Source organism: Fundulus heteroclitus, chromosome 21, assembly GCF_011125445.2.
Source record: "Fundulus heteroclitus isolate FHET01 chromosome 21, MU-UCD_Fhet_4.1, whole genome shotgun sequence".
NCBI classification, from domain to species: Eukaryota; Metazoa; Chordata; class Actinopteri; order Cyprinodontiformes; family Fundulidae; genus Fundulus; species Fundulus heteroclitus.
This window is the reverse complement of record NC_046381.1, coordinates 41,500,745-41,520,143: the sequence shown is the minus strand read 5'-3', so window position 1 is coordinate 41,520,143 and position 19,399 is coordinate 41,500,745.

Genomic DNA, 19,399 nt, shown 5'->3' with positions numbered 1-19,399 from the left:
TGGAGGCCCGTGGGGAGAGCTGCTGCAGCCTCAAACTCTCCTTGCTGCCGTTTTTGTCGAATCGGTAGAGCAGAGCGTCCTGCCTGAACCACGCCACCGTCTCATTCCCGCCCGGCTGGAAGGCGCAGGGCAGCACGCAGTCCTCCAGGTGGAAGCAGGTCACGGCAACATCTGGAACACAGCATGAAGAGTTTAGCAAGAGGCGGACCTGAGAGAGCAGAGTCATCAGAGCTGCAGTGTCTGAAGCATGAGAAGCAGAGAGGGGAGACGAAACGGGCTGATCTGCTCCAAAGTTTGCCTCGTTAGGCCCGTTTACACTACACCTAAAAACCGAGCCATGTCGAGACCAGTCCAAGCTTGGATGAGTTACCCAAGACAAGCCGACCCGTTTACACACCAAGCTTATCTCGGTTCCTTGGTTGCCCCTCGCCTCCTAGTGGCGATCTGCGGTACTGCCGCTCTCTGGGATTGAAGGCGGAAGCAGCAAAACAAAACAGCGGCGCTCGTAACATTCAGGAAGTTATGCTTGATATTGTGATATTTCGGTGTTTGCGGAGAGTCAGGGGAAGAAGGCAACCATTGGTGAATTTACTTGAGAAAGTTGGCTTTTTGGGAAGTGGATGAGACAAACGAACGTCTAATAAGGATTTACAGACGCAGGAAACAACAACAGACACTGAGGTTCATCACACTGCTAAGCAGAATCATCTCTGGAAACCGTGTGGCACAGTAAGGAAGCTAGTATTATTATGAATGTCTGAAATTTGTCTGAATGGAGTGTGAATTGGGACGTGCAGCAAGACACGCCGGAAAAACTGCGGACAGTCAGCTGACTGTAAGGGGATGACGCGGTCTGCTCATGCGCTCTTTATCAGATAAAAAAAAACAGGCCGAGACCTACTCAGGAACTGGTCTGCAGTTAGCGCGGTCCGGTTATGTTTAGCGCGGTTTAGTTCAGTCTGCTGACCGTTTACACACAAGAGTTATCTCGGTTACCGAGCTCGGACTGGTCTCGGCTCGGTTAAAAAAGTGTAGTGTAAACGGGCCTATAGAGTTCAAAGGTACGGCTTCATCAGGAGGTCTTTGCCTCAGCCATGGGAACAATGACAAGGATCATAAAGCACGATCATGGGCCGTTAACAACTATTCTGAACCAAACACTCTTTAGAGACAAAACTTAACAGCTGTCAGGATCTATGAAATGATACTCTGTAAATCCACGGATCAGGTTTAAGTTATTAAATAAGAAAGCTCTCTGCTTCCGTCAGGCGTGGTTCACAGATTGTAAATAGTAACATTTATTACTCAGGTAGAAATATAGACACCAGTGCTTAAAAACTTCCGTAGAAGCTTTTTACTCAAGAGAAAACATTAAGTAATGGTTTCAAAATTTCTTGAAGTCTAAAAGTAAAACTATATTAAGAAGAAAAAAATAGACCCCCACACCACAGAGCCCTGCAGTGCACCCTACCCTAAGAAAACATATCTATAAAGGCCCTTATGACTATGTTATATTAAGATGTTACTGTCTGTGACAGGCCAGGGGTTTTCACCCTGTGACCCCATAAATAACAGTGCCAGAGACTGGAAACCCACTTTCTACGTTTGGGACATTTTCTTCCTTCTTTGGGGGTAAACTATAAGAATAAATTCATATTTTTTACAAGAATAACACCAAGCTTTCCTGAGGAACTGTTACAAAAATGTGCAGCCATCCCTCTGTGTTAAAACAAGGATTTTTGAGCATCTTGTTAATGTATTGTAATTGCTTTCACAAATAAGGAAACACTAAATCTCGTTAGTACATCAGCATCAGATCATCTCCTGGTGCTTACTTTGGGAACCTGTTTCACCTGCGTATGTGTCCATTGAAAATTAACCTTTTAGTTCAATGCAAATATATTAAAGAACCATATTTGTGCACTGCTGAGCATCAACATGTGTTGCATAAAGCAGAGGGTATGATGACAGGTGGCCTTTAAGTATAAATAACAGAACTGGACAAGAAAATGAGTCCATCCAGGGAGTTGCTGGTAACAATTACCTCTGCATGGTGGTCTATATTCAACAGATAAGGCTGTTAAAATAAACCATTAATCCTGGTCTTCACTGCCTCTACACACGTGGTTTTATTGGTACATTTTTCTCTATAAATCCATTCTTGGTTGCCTCTGTATCTGTCGTCTTACACGCGACCTAAACACACCAGGGACTGTCTACACTCCCAGGATGGCCTTCATACGGAGTTAGCCTTTAACCTGGAACCATCTCCACCAGGAGCTGCAGCCGTCAGCTCACATTTCTCTGCAACAACGCCAGAAAGTTCCTCCTCTTGTTCTTGAGTTTTTACTTATTTTAATTATCATTTTATACTTGTGTGACTGTATTTCAGTGAGTCCTGTATTGTCGTTCTCTATGAGTTTTTTTAACACGCTAACAGGACTCTGTAGTACAGCAGAACCCACGTCTCAGTGAGACGAGCTGTACCAATAAAGGTTTAATTTGCTGTTCTGTGGGAGCCGTGACCCTGAATGACTTCTGCTGGGGTCTTGCCCGGTTCAGAAAGTCATATTTTTCTGTGAGTTATTGCTCAGAGTGCAGCTGTGGTTGTGACTCTCCCTGCAGGATATTAATCACTACTCTTTCTGACGACACGCTGGTGATGAAATGCTGGAAAATTCAACAATGCCAGCGTCGTATAAACTTCTCAGGAACTCCATGTCTCATTCCAGAGCAGTCAGAGTTTTTGTCTTTGCTTGAAACATAAAACATTTCCCCCTGATTTGTGGTTTTTATTACGGTTGTGTTAACAGGTAGCTGTGAACGGTACGCCGACCCTTGATGCCTCTGAACACGTGGCTTTTCTCCTCCAGGATGAGATCACGCAGAACGAGTTTCCTCTGAAATGCAATAACTTTCCCTGTTAGGGATCAGGGGACCGGGCCGTGCCAACTAGCTCTCCTCTTCTCGCCCCGAGCAGGAATCAACCCTCACACCAAACCTCTGCTTTGACTCTATTCCAGCTGCTCTGGTTCTGCAGCGAGGAGCTCAGGACGACACACAAATCCTTGTGAGGAAAGGTTTTACATACAAAATCCTGAACTATCCCTTATCCTAATTATGTCTGTTTAAAGCAGTCAGGCCTCTCTGTGAGCCTCTCCACTCGTGTTTCTGACGTTAAGAGCAGAGAATGGCTTCAGAGCAGAGATAGGGACGCCAGCGTTCCTCTGAAGGTGCTTGTGGACGAGCCAGCGGCACTCTGAGGAGATGGACGTCCTCCACATGTGGAAAGGACCCGTCCTTCCTTACAGATGTGAGACCTGGATCCTCCCGGCAGCTTTTAGATTTAATGACCATCTCTGCTCCCAACAAAGTCAGGAAGCGTTTATATTCTGGCTGGTTTTAACAGTTTTTTCTCTCTTCTAAATAAGCTGTTTTTATGCATAAATAAGCATCCATGCTTTGTAGATTGTTATATTACCCTATATCAGCTGCTCATTTCTTTAATCTGAATATGGTATTTTAGCAATTGTATAATGTTTAAATGGTGAATTTACCCTTCCTGAACAGTCTTTTGTGCTTATTTTTATTTTATTTTTACCTCTGGGTGTATCTGCTTGCCTCCATTGCCTTTCACTTTGCTGCTGGTGCACCTGAATTTCCCCAACGAGGGAAAATCAAGGTTATTTCTATTAGTATTCTCATGCAACACATGAATTTTCTGAAATGCGTTGTCTCTGCGTGTCTCTGCGTGACTGAAACAGAGCAGAAAGCAGAGAGTAATGAGGAACAGGTCCAGAGACAGACGCTGCAGTGATTAGGCCACATCTGCAGAGTCCTCCATGATGCACCAGAAAGACACGGGCAAAGCAGAGAGAGGATTAATAAAGTCTCTACCAGACCTTCATAATGGACTGATAAGAATGTTTGATACTTTTATCTCTTAACGCATGAATAAAACAATAAATTAAATCAGACTTTTCAGCATAAAACCTGCAGATCAACCATTATTACTAATAAATGTCCTCCTAAAACACATTGTTTCATTCTTTGTTATCATCTTCTATATTTTGTAGTTGAATCTATAGAAAATCCTCAACATAGCACAGAAACTAAAGTATTTTATCTCCAATCATGTGATTCCCTTCTCTTTGCTGCGTTTTTCCAACTTTCCTCACTTTCACTTGTTGCTCACCTGATTAATGTACTTTTTAGGAATGTTCTTTTGTCCTCCACTTTTCCTGTTTCCTCGTAGTTATGTTAGACTCTGGGTTTTATAAAGTTGCAGCAGACGTTACTAAGTGGGATGTGAATAAAAAAACTGCCAGAATGAATCCAAGGAAAGGCCATGAAAGACCTTTAGAAACCTGGAGAGATATTAATTAAGACCATTTTAAAGGATAACAGGAAGGTCTGACTCTTTGAAAACTAATTTTAAACATGTGTAAATGTTCAATTTATAGTTTTATGTCATGTTTTTCTTCTCTGAGGGACATAAAGACTGACGTTGGAGTTGAGGATGCCAGGATTTTGGTTATTTTACTCATTTGATTTGAGGAACTGGTTATTTTAATGGTTGAATGAGTATAAAAATAAACAAAAACTGTGAAGGCATCTGACATAATTTCTTAGTAATTTATAAGTGAAGCATAAAAATTCCTTGGTGTGAATTCCTTAAGAAAGAATTTCCAAGAATGAGGAATTTCTGTCTACTGGGAACCAGTCCAGCCCTTCTTTTACCTGGAAACTGTAGGCATGCGGGATTGTTGCGTCGATCATGTTACATCCTGAGAACATTATCACTAAATTAGCCTCTGAGAAACATTCTTTAACTTAAAAACACACTTTCTCAAACAAAAAGCATCACAGAGGATCCTTTAGACCCTCCACTATGGCTGCTGATAACTGTGGACAAAAAATGCTAAAGTTTTAAAACATGAAAGGTCATTTTAAAAACCCTAGATTTAGCTGTTTTGACAAGTCCTGCTGCTTTAATGGCTCTAAATACATTTTGTATTTAGAGCCATTAAAGGAAACAAAGTGGAACTCTCAGGGTTGTAAAGGTTGCAGACGGCTGATAGAGACCCTGGAGGATCCTGGTCAAAGAACAAGCCTCCACTGTTCCACTATAACTCAGCTTTACGGCTCAGACAATGAAAATGATCGATATAAAGCAAACAAGGAAGCCGATACGACACAAAGTCCAGAAAGCCAGCCGCTGTCAGCTAAATAATCACCAGGTTAATTATTATTCTCAAATCTGTGTTTCAAGCTTAATGAAGCCCTGAAGTCATCAATTAAAGACAGGTTAGGTGTGTTTGTGTTGACTGAAACCGCAACAGGCGCTGAAGCACTGAGCAGAACCTGAAAAAGTAATCACACCCTCTGAGAGCTTTCACTTTCTGCTCCATTACAGCCTTAAAGTTTCAGTTTTATTGTGATTTTACTGACAGACACAATTTCATCAGATGCAGGTCTTTAGGGCCGCGAGTTTCCTTCAGTTTTGCACAACAACAGACTGGAAAAATGAATGGAGAGCACCTGGGAAACTTAGGTTTTAGGGCTTACCCCAAACTCTCAAATACTGCATTTAAATCTGTACTTTAACTAGGCCGTTCCATGTTTAGGGTTGCTGTCCTGCTGGGAGGTGACGGTCTGCAGCCTCTAACAGGCTGTCCTGTTTCTGGGTCAAGGCCAAAGTCAAAACGCATCTTTATAGCACACTTCCAACAAGTCATGCTGCACAACGTGCTTTACAAGCAAAATCCACCATAAAGGTCATAACAGGAAAACAATCAAGATAAAACAAAGCTAAAACACCTAAAGATCATAAAAACTGTTTAAAACAGCTGTAAAAGCTAAACATTTGAGTCGCTGTGTGCTGAAAGCGTCTTAAAGTCTTCTTTCGTGATTTAAAACACTCAGACTTTGTGCAGATTTAGCATTAAGAGGGAGGCTGCTCCAGCGTCTGGACCGCCACAGCGAAGGCTCTGTCTCCTGGAGAAGTCTAGAGCTAGGAGGGGACGGGTCAGTTTAGCTGTAGACCTCATGGTTCCTGCTGGAGCTCGGTCAGGTAGGAGGGGGCCTGACCATTTAACTAGTAAAATGTTAACCTGGATCCTGGTAGAGAATTCTACTTATGAGGTTTGGTGCCAGTCAGCAGACGAGCACCACCTTCCCTGTTAACTTTGCCTGAAAGCTGAATTCTCGCAGTATTTGTTCGTTCACAAACACACACGAGAATCCATCCTGTACCGCTCCGGTTTCTACCATTTGTGACCAAACCAAAAAAATGATTCAGGCCAATCACGTTGCAGTATTGAGGTTTAAGGCGGGACATACCGGTGCAACGAAAGCAAGAGCTGCTGAACCCGCAGCAGAACCGACATAAACATGGCAGCACAGGAGGATGCATGTGTAGCTGTTACTATCACGTCTGTTTGGTAAGAATCCACGATTTAATCTTTGATAGTAGAACAGCAAGAAACGCCTTGACTAGCTTAGCTTCTAGTTGTTTCTCATAGCAGCTGCTGCTTCTGTTTTAATTTAATACCGTGATTGGCTAAAACCAACCTTTCACATCGGCCAATCAGCTCAGAAGGTTCTGCTGAACGTCTCTCCTTTCCCCAAACGGATTCAAATGGAGCGATCCCAGGTTGATAATGTGCAGAACGGAGCGTGCTACACATTATCAACCAGGTAACGTATCTGTACCTGCTGAGGAAAAGCATCCCCAAAGCATGATGCTGCCTCCGCCGTGTTTCACAGAGGGGCGTGGTGTTCAGGGGATGTGGAGTGATGTTCCACACATGTAAGCTGAACTGTGTCTCACCTTCTTCCCTTTGTCCTCTCTGTCCTCTACCTGGTTTAAAAAACCACATTTCTGGAGGGGATTTCCTGTCAAAGGGTTATCCCACCTGAGTTGTGGATCTCTGCAGCTCCTCCAGAGTCACCATGGGTTTGTTGGCTGTTTCATTGTTTAATGCTCGGCATGTCAGTGTAGGTGGATGTTTCTGTCTGGTTTTAGATCCTAACTCTGCTTTAACATCGCCATTATATCGTCTTCCCAGCATCAGCGTGACCAACATTCATATCACAGAGGATTATTAATAGAACAGTAATAGCTGGCTGACACAGTTAAAGTGTTATGCAAAGAGCAAAGAGGAGAAAGAGAGGAAACACAACCTGCATGTAGCACAGCGGATGTAACCCTCATCAATGTTATCACCATAGCTACAGTCCTGCTTTAAACCTCTGCAGAACATGATCCCTGACCGTCATCATGGTCGTTCTCTGATGTTCTCTACAGAACCTCTGAGGAACGCCTGGATTTATGTTATTAACCGACACACAGATGGACGCCAGTATTTAATCACGTCAAATCTGATGGTGGTGCTGGATTTGTTTAAGGGCTGTGAGATTAAAAAGGGTCTGAAAACATACAACTTTGTAAATTACTGAGAAAAAAAAACACAGATTATTTTTCTTCTATCGCATAAATTCCCAATAAAATGTAGGTTCCGGATTCAATGTGACAAAATATGAACATTTTAAAGGGTATTAATACTTTTTTAAGGCGGGGGAACCAGAACTGTGTCTATTTGCCCTTCAGGTTGTGAGGCGGAGGTTCAGGACGGATGGAGAAATCACATGAGGAACAGGACAGGACACGTCAGGAAGCTGTCCTTTAAATCGACTAGCGTGAAACATTTCTTTCCCAACACGTCTCCATGTTTACAGCCGTCAACCTTCAGCACATACCTCCTGAGTAATGAGAGCCAAAGAAACACTATTACCCACATGTTCTGAGTTAGGTTTGAAAAACTGAGGGATGAATATCTTGACTAGTCTGAACTTGTGAGCCAACAGATGAATCAGCAGGCTTGGTGAGTTCCACTTCCAGTCATGGGCTGTTAGGTGACAGAAATGATTTAAGAAGATGATTAAATGTTTGTCGGTTGATGAAAACCTCCAGCTTGTTGACTTTTGTCTGACTCTGCGGTGTTTAAAAGGAAAAGATGAAAAGGTGTGATTACTTCACCTGTTTATGAGTTCCTGCATCAAAGCGAGCATCATTTGACTGATGATTAAATATTCGTTACTTCTGGCCCGTCACAGAGAAGATTCTGACTGCAGGCACCGTGGAGTTATAGAGGGCAAATTTACTTTATTATGCTATTATTTTGTGAAAGCTCTAAAACTCACTATGACTTGTATAAAGCGTATTAGTCCAAAGTTACTCTGATCAGTGTGAACTCTTCTGCTGGCCAGGAGCGCAGAGAGCACCGCTCAGTGTCAGACAGGGATGCTGCTGACGCTGCGCACACACCAGCCACTCCACAGCCTGTTTATAGGGAGGAAGTTAAGCTGGAATCTAGTCAAAAAGGCCAAAGCTGTGGCTGCTCAGGGAAGAAAGAGAAGAAAAGAAGAGGAGGCAAAACAGGACAAACACAGAGGTAATTATGTGTTTGTTGAAAATTCAGTTCATAACGTTCTGTAGCTGCGAGCTTAATTGGAGCAGAAAGTGGAGAAAGCATAACCTAACAGTGAACTAGGGTGGGACCCGTATGTTCCTAACAGAGCACTTCGCTCTCAGACTGCAGGTCTGCTGGTGGTTCCTAGAGTCTCTAAAAGTAGAATGGGAGGCAGATCCTTTAGCTATTAGGCTCCTCTCCTGTGGAACCAACTCCCAGTTTTGGTCTGTGAGGCAGACACCCCGTCTACTTTTAAGACTAATCTTAAAACTTTCCTGTTTGACAAAGGTTCTAGTCAGAGTGTCTCATGTTACCCTGAGCTACCTCTGTAGTTATGCTGCTATAGGCTTAGGCTGCTGGAGGACATCAGGGTCTATTTCTCTAACTCTGCTGATTTCTCCTACTGCTCTCCAATCTGCATTGTTTGTTGTTATTTCAGCTTTTAACTTTTTGTTCATTTTTCTCTTCATAGAAGGTACACCTGGTCTGGCGTTCTGTTAGCTGTGACATCATCAGGGGAGGCAGATCATCCTCTATTACCATCTAACATAGAAAGTACTCCTGGGTCAATGTGAGCTTCTGTGCTTTCTGTGTCTCTGCTCTGTCTTCTCTACCATAGAAAGTACTCCTGGGTCAATGTGAGCTTCTGTGCTTTCTGTTTCTCTGCTCTGTCTTCTCTAACATAGAAAGTACTCCTGGGTCAATGTGAGCTTCTGTGCTTTCTGTGTCTCTGCTCTGTCTTCTCTATCATAGAAAGTACTCCTGGTCAATGTGAGCTTCTGTGCTTTATGTGTCTCTGCTCTGTCTTCTCTAATATAGAAAGTACTCCTGGGTCAATGTGAGCTTCTGTGCTTTATGTGTCTCTGCTCTGTCTTCTCTAACATAGAAAGTACTCCTGGGTCAATGTGAGCTTCTGTGCTTTCTGTGTCTCTGCTCTGTCTTCTCTAACATAGAAAGTACTCCTGGGTCAATGTGAGCTTCTGTGCTTTCTGTGTCTCTGCTCTGTCTTCTCTAAGCTCCAGTGGGTGGAGGCAGATGAGCGTTCACACTGAGCCTGGTTCTGGTTCTGCTGGAGGTTCTCCTCCCTGTTAAAGGGGAGTTTTCCTCTCCACTGTCGCTTCATGCATGCTCACTATGAGGGATTGCTGCAAAGCCATCAACAATGCAGACGACTGTCCACTGTGGCTCTACGCTCTTTCAGGAGGAGTGAATGCTGCTTGGAGAGACTTGATGCAAGTCTAGTGGTGGTGACTTTGACACAAGAGAAATAAATAGAATATAGCCTCCTGCTTCTCTGCCTGCTTTACAAACACTCAGAATTTCTATAGTTATAAATGCATTGATAAACATAAAAAATCCTTTCATTTGTAACATTTAGCTTGGACCAACTGAAAGAAAAGAATTTTGTGGAAATGGCAGGATGTAAGGATGATCTGGAAAGCAGATTCATTTAGCGTTGTATGCTTCACGTTGTGCTTTAAAAATGCTACAAATGCTCCTTGTACGACATCAACAACTGACGAAAACCATCCTGATCATGATTCTTCTCTGACACATTAAGAAGTTCTTACAGATGTCGAGGATTCCTTCAATATTGCCAGAACCTGGAGCTCTCAGCGATGGCGCCTTCTTTCTGTTGTGACTGCTGTTTGTTGTTGAAAGTCGCGTTTCCGTTTGAAAGAGTATGCTTGATGGTATCTCTTTACCTGCATGTCATTGGTGCTGCTTGCTTTGTGAATCAGACAGAGATGGAGCTGATAGTGACAGAATATGGGGCGTCTGCTGTATCTGCTGCAGCCATCCACACCTGAGACAGGCCAGACAGCAAAAAGGGAACTAAGAATAAGTACAATTTTCCTGTAATGACTGATGATTTTCCTTGATTTGATCAGGTAAATAAGATTATCTGCCAATGGAATGAGTATTTTGACCCCTAAAATAAGATAATTAGATAAACTGCACTTATATATAAGATAATGGAGATCCGTTGTTCCTGTTTTAAGTACAAAAATCCTATTCCATTGGCAAATAATCTTATTTACCTGCTCAAATCAAGGACAAATGCACTCATTTCAAGAAAATTGTACCTACTTTTAGTTCCCTTTTTGCAGCTACTGAGATACAGTGCAGTCACATTTAAAACCTGCGGTTCATTTACAGATCCTCATTTATTTCCAGGGAAGCCTGAATGACTGTGGGACCCCCCCCCCCCTCACCCCCCCTATTCTTGTAAATGCCGGCTTTGGCTGCAGCACATTTCTGACTCGTGACTCAGAGACAAATCTGTTGGAAAGCAGCTGGAACCACGACCTGCGACGCTGTGGTGTTAAATTTTATACCTTGGTAAAAGGTCCGGCAGCCAAGCCGAGCAAAAGGGGCCCTTATGGGTCACGTTTCCCTCACACATGTTCAGAACTAAAAGGATGATGTTTAAATTAGTAAAGATCACCATCATCTGTACGGATCAGGACATTGTGTCAGTGGTCAGAAGTTTTAAACCTCAGAAACAGGAGAGCCGTCTTCTTGCAGAGCGGTCAGGTCAGGTTTAGTTCAGCCACATCTGTTTCAGAAAGCCAGGATAGGTTGAACCTGCTCTGTCGTATATATTTCCAGGTAAAATAATAATAAAATGATTGTTCTCTGAATCTTTCATCACTGCATCTGTTATTTTGTGTCCATCTTCTGGACCTGCAGAGCTGTGTTTGCTCCTGCTTGCATTTAGTGCAATCTGCTTAGTGAATCCGATGCAGAATTGGAGCAAAACCGATGAAAAACAGGAGGACATTGTAAGGAAAGCTCTGTTGGTCATCCACAGTTTCAGGCTATTCTTCCATTAAATGCAACGTGTAAGTTGGAGAATTCAGCTTCTCGTTGCAATAAAAGAGGCTGAAACAAAGATCTGACATCTGATCCCCGGGCAGACGTCTGAGATCAAGGTGGCCAGTGGTTTTTATGGAAGGAGAAATGAGCTGGTATACGACACCAGCAAGGAAACAATTAAATTACGAGTCATTTTCCTTTTATTCAGACGTGCACTCAAGCACGTAGCTTGACAGGAGACGGGTTGAGCAGCTTTTCCCCTGCAGCAGAGGGACGCCGCCAGGAAAAAGACACCACTGTGGTCCCTGTTTAGGTGTGTAAGCTAAAGAATGTAGATAGAAATATTTAAATAAGTAAGATTTTTGAAAAGAGGATTTTTTAATTAGCAGGAGTTTGAACATGTGTCCCAGTGAGCTGTTAAAGTGAGTCAGCAAGCCCAAGCAGAGCATGTGGAAACCAGCTCAGCTTCGCCACGTTTAAGATCTCCTCTGTTACAGAAATGTCCGCCGTAAAGGACATGACTTACTTCTAGCCTCATGGCAATTAAAGAAAACAGCATTTAGTTTAACAGAGGAAATATGTTAGCTTCAGATATTATTCATTCTGTATGAATCACAACCCAAATCTAAGAAACAGAGAATCCTCCACATTAGGGGACATCTCATTTTCTGTTGGCACTTCTTCATCATTTAAAACATATTTTGGTCTGACTTCATCTTTTCTGCTAAGTTTAATTTCTTTTCACCAGAATGTTCTCATATTGAATATGATTCCTGCTCAGATGTCAGCTCACTTGCTCCAGATGAATCACGTTTTCCAACCTTGCCTCCAGTCTGATGTAAGAATTGGACTCCAGCTAAAAAAGAGAAAATCTTCCCCGTCAAAGGAGAACAATCTTGCAGCTTTAAGGTGCACCGAACCTTTTTTTTTGTTGTTGTTGTTTTGCATGGGTATCAGGTTCTGCAGAGAAAGCCTTCACTCTTTCATGCCTTTTAATAACGTTTCCCTGCAGCCGGATCAGTTCGGCTGGTTGGACAAAGAGGCGTTTGTGTCTTACCGGGAGCTTTTTCCTGCGTGGCGGAGCTGATCCACAGAAGAAGGCAGGCCCAGGTGTATATCGCTGACATGGTTTGCTTTCAGCTTCAGGCTCACGGGCCCTCATGCAGGCCGGCCCTGGTGCCAACGCTGCGTCCAGCACGCCGGCTCCAGATCAAGCTCTCCTCTCTGATTTATCCACTTGTGGCAGCTTTGTCCTTGGATCTCTCTGGGCGGGTGAACAGAGGGAACAAGGAAGGGAGAAAACATAATTACAGACGTTCTGGATGATATTTACAAAGGTAGATGTGCAGTTTAAGCAGCGTTCTGAAGAAACTCCAGCTTTAATCCTTTGATGAGTGGGAAGGATTCCCAGTTTCTCTCTTAAAACTTATTTCTGTCACCTTTATCGCTCCTGCTCCTCACGGCTTTAAAATAACCTGTTCTCTTTTGTTCTTTTGCTCTAATCTCCTGCCTCATCCTTTAAATCAAGCCGTCCTTTTATCTCCCGGTGGGTTTGTGTTTAAAGGAAGAGCACGCGTCTGTCTGTCATGCTCCGTGGAGGCCTCTCCGTCTATCTCCACACGTTCTTTATTCTTCAGAGCAAACGGAGGGCGTGCTTCAAAGGCTGCGAGGAAACATGTGCAGTCAATCAGTTAAAGGTTCAGGAAGTTTAGTAGAGCTTCCCTGAATTACGCAGGAGGTGGGGGGGACATGACTTCATCATGAAATGTGACGTTTAACGGGCGCTGTGCAGGCGGTGTCATTGTCACAGTTGTTCCGTGTTTACCTTGAATCCTTCCTGCATTAGAGCCGAAGACAATGGCCTCTTAAAGTGTTATGAGCTGCTGAAGAAGCCCATTATGTCTCATTATCGCTAGTCTCTGCTGGCTGAAGAAGAAAGGGAACTCATCCTGTAATTTATGCTGCTGGAAATGTACGGTTTATGCCCTGCTGAGACAAATAAAGGCACAACTCGTTCAGGTCTGTTGTTGACAGGAGAGCAGGATCTCCTACAGGCATCTTTCTGTGCCGGAAAAGTAAAAAATTTTACTATTTAGTGTCACTTAAATGACAGAAATCAGCATATTTTACAGGGATTTTCATCTGAAAACACTAATTATGCACGTTTTACAACTATTTCCGAATAAAAATCTGAAAAGTGTGGCATGCATTTGTATGCACCTCCCTTTTATTGTTGGTGCGCCTAAATAAAATCCAATCAGCTGCCTTTAGGAGTATGTCTTATTAGTAATTAGAGTGCAACTATGTGGGATTTAATCTTCTACAACATCCTCAGATTTCTGCGAAGGAACTGTTCAAATCTACCGATATGTGGCCGTCCACGTGAACTGACATACTAGAAAAGGAGAATCCTACGATGAAATAAATTTGTCCACCAGTGAATGTGACGGAGGCAGATGGACTTACGAAAAAGACGGAAGGTACAGCATTAAGTAAAATGAGACCACATCCATTCATTCACTTCTGCTCAGGAGCCGACTTTGGTGCACCCAAACCTGCTTTTAATTTATTTGTCAAACTTGGCTAAATATAGTCAGCACTTTTAAAGAAATGCTCGAATAGACAATGTTTTCTAAAATAATGTGGACCAACAATGGCCCACATATCTATTTCTCAGAAAAACCCAACTACTTTCTTTGTTTCATTGAAATATTGCATCCCTGATTTATTGTTCAACAGGTAAAAAAAGAGCTCCAAATAAGGTAGGAACCACATTACCAACCAGTGATTAGTGACTTAAAACCAGAGGTGTCAAGTAACTAAAAAAATACTTTGTTACCTTACTTTGTTAGAAATTTTGGTTATTTATACTTTAGTGGAGTAATAATTTTTCTAGCCTACTTTTTACTTCTACTCTTTACATTTTCATGCAATTTTCTGAACTTTCTACTCCTTACATTTGGAAAATAGTCCCATTAAATAAAGGTTAAAAAAATAAAGAAAATAGTCCCATTAATTCTATTTTATTTCAGCAAGTTTTCATTCTGGCTTATCAATAAAAGCAAAAACAAAGAATATTCAGATAAATAGCGCAACCCAAACATAGTGATTTTGATTGTGTTTGGATGCAGTACTGCACCAAACTGTTTGACAAACGCCCCGACAGAAACTCAAGAAGAAGAACAAACGTAGAAGAAGAACATTGCATTTTTAGCATTATTTGTTTTGTTAATTTTTTTGATTTACTGCTAGGATTAATTAAACATTTTGACAACACTGTTTACTATATGCAGACAACTATACAAGCGTATTATTTCTACTTTAAGTAGTTTTATAGAGCTTTTATACTTTTATTTGTGTTGATGCTTCTACAGAAGTTTTTTTGAAACCCTAGTATCTATACTTCTACTTGAGTAATAGATGTGGTCCACCTGGGTCAGGTCACCAGTCCATCATAGAGACACAACCGTGCACACAGTCACACCTCAGATTAATTTAGAGAGACCATTTAACCTAACTCTGGTTTTTAGACTGTGGGAGGAAGCCAGAGTACCCAGAGAGAACCTATGCATGCACAGGGAGAACATGCAAACTCCAAGCAGAAAGACCTCAGACTAGGATTCAAACCCAGGACCTTCTTGCTGTGAGGCTTTAGTGCGTCCAACTGCACCACTGGACAACTGATCAATTATGGGAAATTAGTCAATTAATAATAAACCCAGCGACACAGAAAGCTTCTCATTGACAATGACAGAAAAAATTCTCCTCACCAAAAGAGTCTGGCTCCAATATTAATATTAAATACTATTTATATTTTCATATATTCAAAGAAACAATACGATTTTTCTCAGATTTTTCTATTCAATTCAATTCAGTTCAATTTTATTTATATAGCGCCAAATCATGAAACATGTCATCTCAAGGCACTTTACAAAATCTTACAAAATCTTTCTTTCATATTTGAGAAAAAACAAACTAATGTTGCAACAAGACTTGTTTTAGTTTTATAAATGGATGCTGCTCCTGTACATTTCAGATATTCATCGCTGCTGAAGGTCAAAGTTTTTGTGACAAACTGGATGTTAAATAATGTCCCACTCTCCCTTTAATGTGACCTTGACCTGCCTGATTCAACTGGAAAACAGACAAATCTGTCAGGTGGGGAATAATAAGACAAATAAGCTTCAATCACTCCTTATTTTAATTATAGTCAATGAAAATAATTTGAAATAAAGTTCAGCTGATGTTGTTGGGTTTTACTGACATTTGATCATTTGCTTCATTTAACTAAAGCAGGTTGCAAAGGATCAAAATGCAAAGGTATCAGTCAGGAGAAGCGTACCAAATGAATTTAACTGCATTACATTAATACCGTGGAGCAGTAAATTTAGTTCCAGTTATTTAATGTTGCTGTTGCCCCTTTTTTCAGTGTAATAAATGTTACAGTTACAGTGTTTTGTTGCACTTTTTTGTAACTATGCAAACTGTAAAATAAAATTAAAACCAATTAAAATGTCTTTTATCATAATTTGTCCATCATTATTCATTATTTTCCTGCGTTTACCTGTGCCAAAAAGAGATTTCTTTCTTTTGATATGTCACAAGATCTACCGTTAAACTGATTAAATAATTAATTCACCGCTGCTGTGCTTTCATTGATGATTTATTACAGCTCCCAGTTGACCTCCCTGTAACTCATATCTTATCAGTATCGTAAACCTTTATCACACTTGAAGGGATTCAGCCAACCTGCAAATTAGTTCAACGTTTGAAAAAGGTGTAAATCTGATCACATGAAAACTAACCTGCAGCTTTAACACCTTAAACTGCTCGTCTATAAACCTTTGTGTTTAGATCTGAAATGTGCGGAGTGAAAACCGGCAGTCAGTACTTACAGCCGCTCACAGCAGTGACAGCAAACCTTTCCATGTGGACCAGGAGGCTGCGGCGGGTGAAATGCTGGGAAACGCGTGTGTGAGTGGAACAAAAACACAGAAACTTACCGTGACTCAGCAGCTGTTCACTTCAGATGAAAGCCGTAAGAAAGAGGAAACAGAGCAGAGAAGGCTGCTGCCTGCGCGGACCCAGGGTTAGCCTGACTGGATCAACAGGTTATTTAGAGAATAGACGCCTAACTCTCACACATACCTCCTCTGCATGGGTGGAGTTTGATCTGCGATTGGCAAAGTCACAATGGCTGGCGGGCCGGACCCTCAGAGGGAAATGTCAGAGGGGTTTGTTTTCAGCGTGTGAACCACGTGTTGCTGGATATATGTCAGACATGCAGGAGTGAAGCTGTCAGAGAGAAGGCAGCTCTGCATCCCGTTCAGCTGAACATGAAACCTGTTCAGTGAGCGCTCTACAACCTGACCTCTCCACCTCCACATGTGTCCCCCCACACACACACACCTGGAGGCGTGGCGGCCCCTCCCAACGCCATGAAAACGTGAAGAAGAGGGAATATGTTAAGCTGCTAAATTTATGACCATCTCTGATACGCCTGGAGTAGATAAAGATTTGAATAAACTTCAAAAGAAGAATAATGCCTCAACATGTTTCTCCTGGCAGCGGTTAAGCTTCCGGCTTAAATAACCTGAAATGCCAACGCACACAGGCGCACACGTCTCGATGCCTGTGAAAAGTCAACATACTGAACACGCAGATAATCTTGTTTTTATTACTGGTAACATATTTAACCAGATGTCTGATTATCAGCTTAACGCCTCACTGCAGTCTCACAAATAAGAGACGTAACCAAGACCCGTATTCTAGCTCCAGATTATTTCCTTTGTTGATTGATAAAGCTCTTTACAACATCTAAATAAGGAGACCACAGCACATGACAATCAAAGGATAAATTAGATCACAGAAAAATAAGATAATTTGGTTAAAAACATGCTAAGTAACACAGACAGAATGGCATAGCAGTCCACTCTGACCACTGAAGCATCGTCCACTGGACGCTACACTGGTTTTTAACAAGGATTCTTCTGCTTCTTCCAACGTCTGACCCATCTGACTTTAAACTTTGTGTACAGGATTAGGACACTGATGCGCTTTGTTTGTATTTTCACCAATTTAAAAACCCCATTTTATGCTTACCTTTTACCATTTTCTCCCTTACTATGTCCATTTTATTTCAGTAAAGAACTCACTTTGTTCCCATGTACCTGGCCTTATGTTTATGAAATAAGGCCGTCGTCATAAAAATAATTGTATCCTTTTATATACCACTCTGTTTCCATTGATTGTGATGGTAATCACTGGTTGAGCCAGTTGAGTCTTTTGAAATATAAGAAATTATGACCTATGATGAAATCAAAACAACTTTTAGTGACTACCTGATGGTAAATAACCATATTTCCTTGTTACTATTACGTTTAAAAAGGATTTTAATCCTTAGTTTTGTAAACTGGTAAGAAACAACACCTAGGCACATAGATTGACGTACGATCAATTCTAAACTTTTAGAATTGATTTTTTATACCCGACTAAAATTATTCGGGTATAAAACGACCAAAACCACAAAAATACGAGATGGGGAGGTGGATAAATGAGGACTGCTTTGTGGTTTAAACCAAATCTGTCCGGCAGACTTCAGTTTGTTCACACTCAAGATGTGACGACCACATTTAAAAATCAGTCATGGTGTTCTCTAAGGCACTGAGCTGAGGTCAATTTTTATTAGTCTGGTAGTTCTATTAGTCTTTGTTTAGGTGAAATCCTCAGGAAATTAACAGCAGTATTCTTTGCTATGCTGATGACACTGAGCTTTTTTTCTTAATGAATGCATGTAATCCTAAGAAGCTTGTAGATCCATAATCTTGTCCTGGAGACACAAATCCTTTATGTTTTTATACCATCCTGTAAAGGAAATTGTATAGAAAATGGCTGTTAATTATTAGCTGCTAAAGTAATGCTTAATAAAGGAAACACAAACCGAGTTAAAAGTGCAAACAACCTTAAAGCAGTCAGATTTACGGTTGAAATTAAATAGTACCATAAAAGAGGACCCAAAATTATTTCCATACTCTGAATACTGGAATAATGAGACAGATCTTCTGTATAAATTTATTCAAATTCAGAAGTTTACATACATTGCAGTTACAATGCGTTTAAACAATAAAGGAAAGCAGCTGATAATGGCAAGGCTTGATAAGCTTATGATTTATAACATCTGCTTTGAAAGAAGGCTCACTTCTAAATGTTTTTTTGTAAGTCAACACCTCAAACACACAGATCCCTTCTGTGACAACATCCAGAAATCAGAAATCTAAATAAAACCACCAAGACATAAAGAAAGAAAGCTGTGGACCTCCATGAATCTGGTTTATCCATAGTAATATTTCCAGATACCTGAAGGTGGCACATTCATCCAATAAAAAAGAACCGGGGCCCTAAAACGGTTCTGTCAGGAGCAATTGGACAAAATTACAAAAAACTGCTGTGAAAAGACTTTAGAAAAATTCACTTAAGTGAAACAATTTAAAGGATATTAAACGATGGGGTGTTTAAACTTCTGACTTTAGAGAAAGTTTATAACGCGGCTCTAATTAATCTGGCATTTAACATATAAAAACAGTTTTAGACACCCCAAATGACCTGAAACACTTTATCTGATTTCAACTGTACACCCAGGAAGACAATATGAAGGTATATCCAACATGATCCATGCGGACGTGTCCATAACTAGCAAAGGTGAACCTGCTCTGAGCCGGAGTTAAACTCTGGTTATTCAGAGAGGACAATAATTTGCCATAACTGCTTTTTGAACTGTCCATTTCTGTTTTCTTTACACTGTCAGTTGGTTCTTCACCATATTCTCAGTTTAAACTGTTGATAAAGCTTTAATGATGGACGAACACATCTTTTTAGACAACACTACTTTAGTGAAATGGGTAAAAACAGGTTTGATCACTGTGGCAGTGGGCTGACTTCCTGCCGGGATGTTAACAGAGGAGAGATCCAGGTGAGTCTGGATTAGATTCCTTTTTCTCTCCACTTCTGGTTGGATTAAAGCCCACATGATCTTGACAATCGCTTTCTCTTTGAGCAGCTTCCGAACCCGTGATTCATTTCCTCCACACGCATTCACACAAACACGT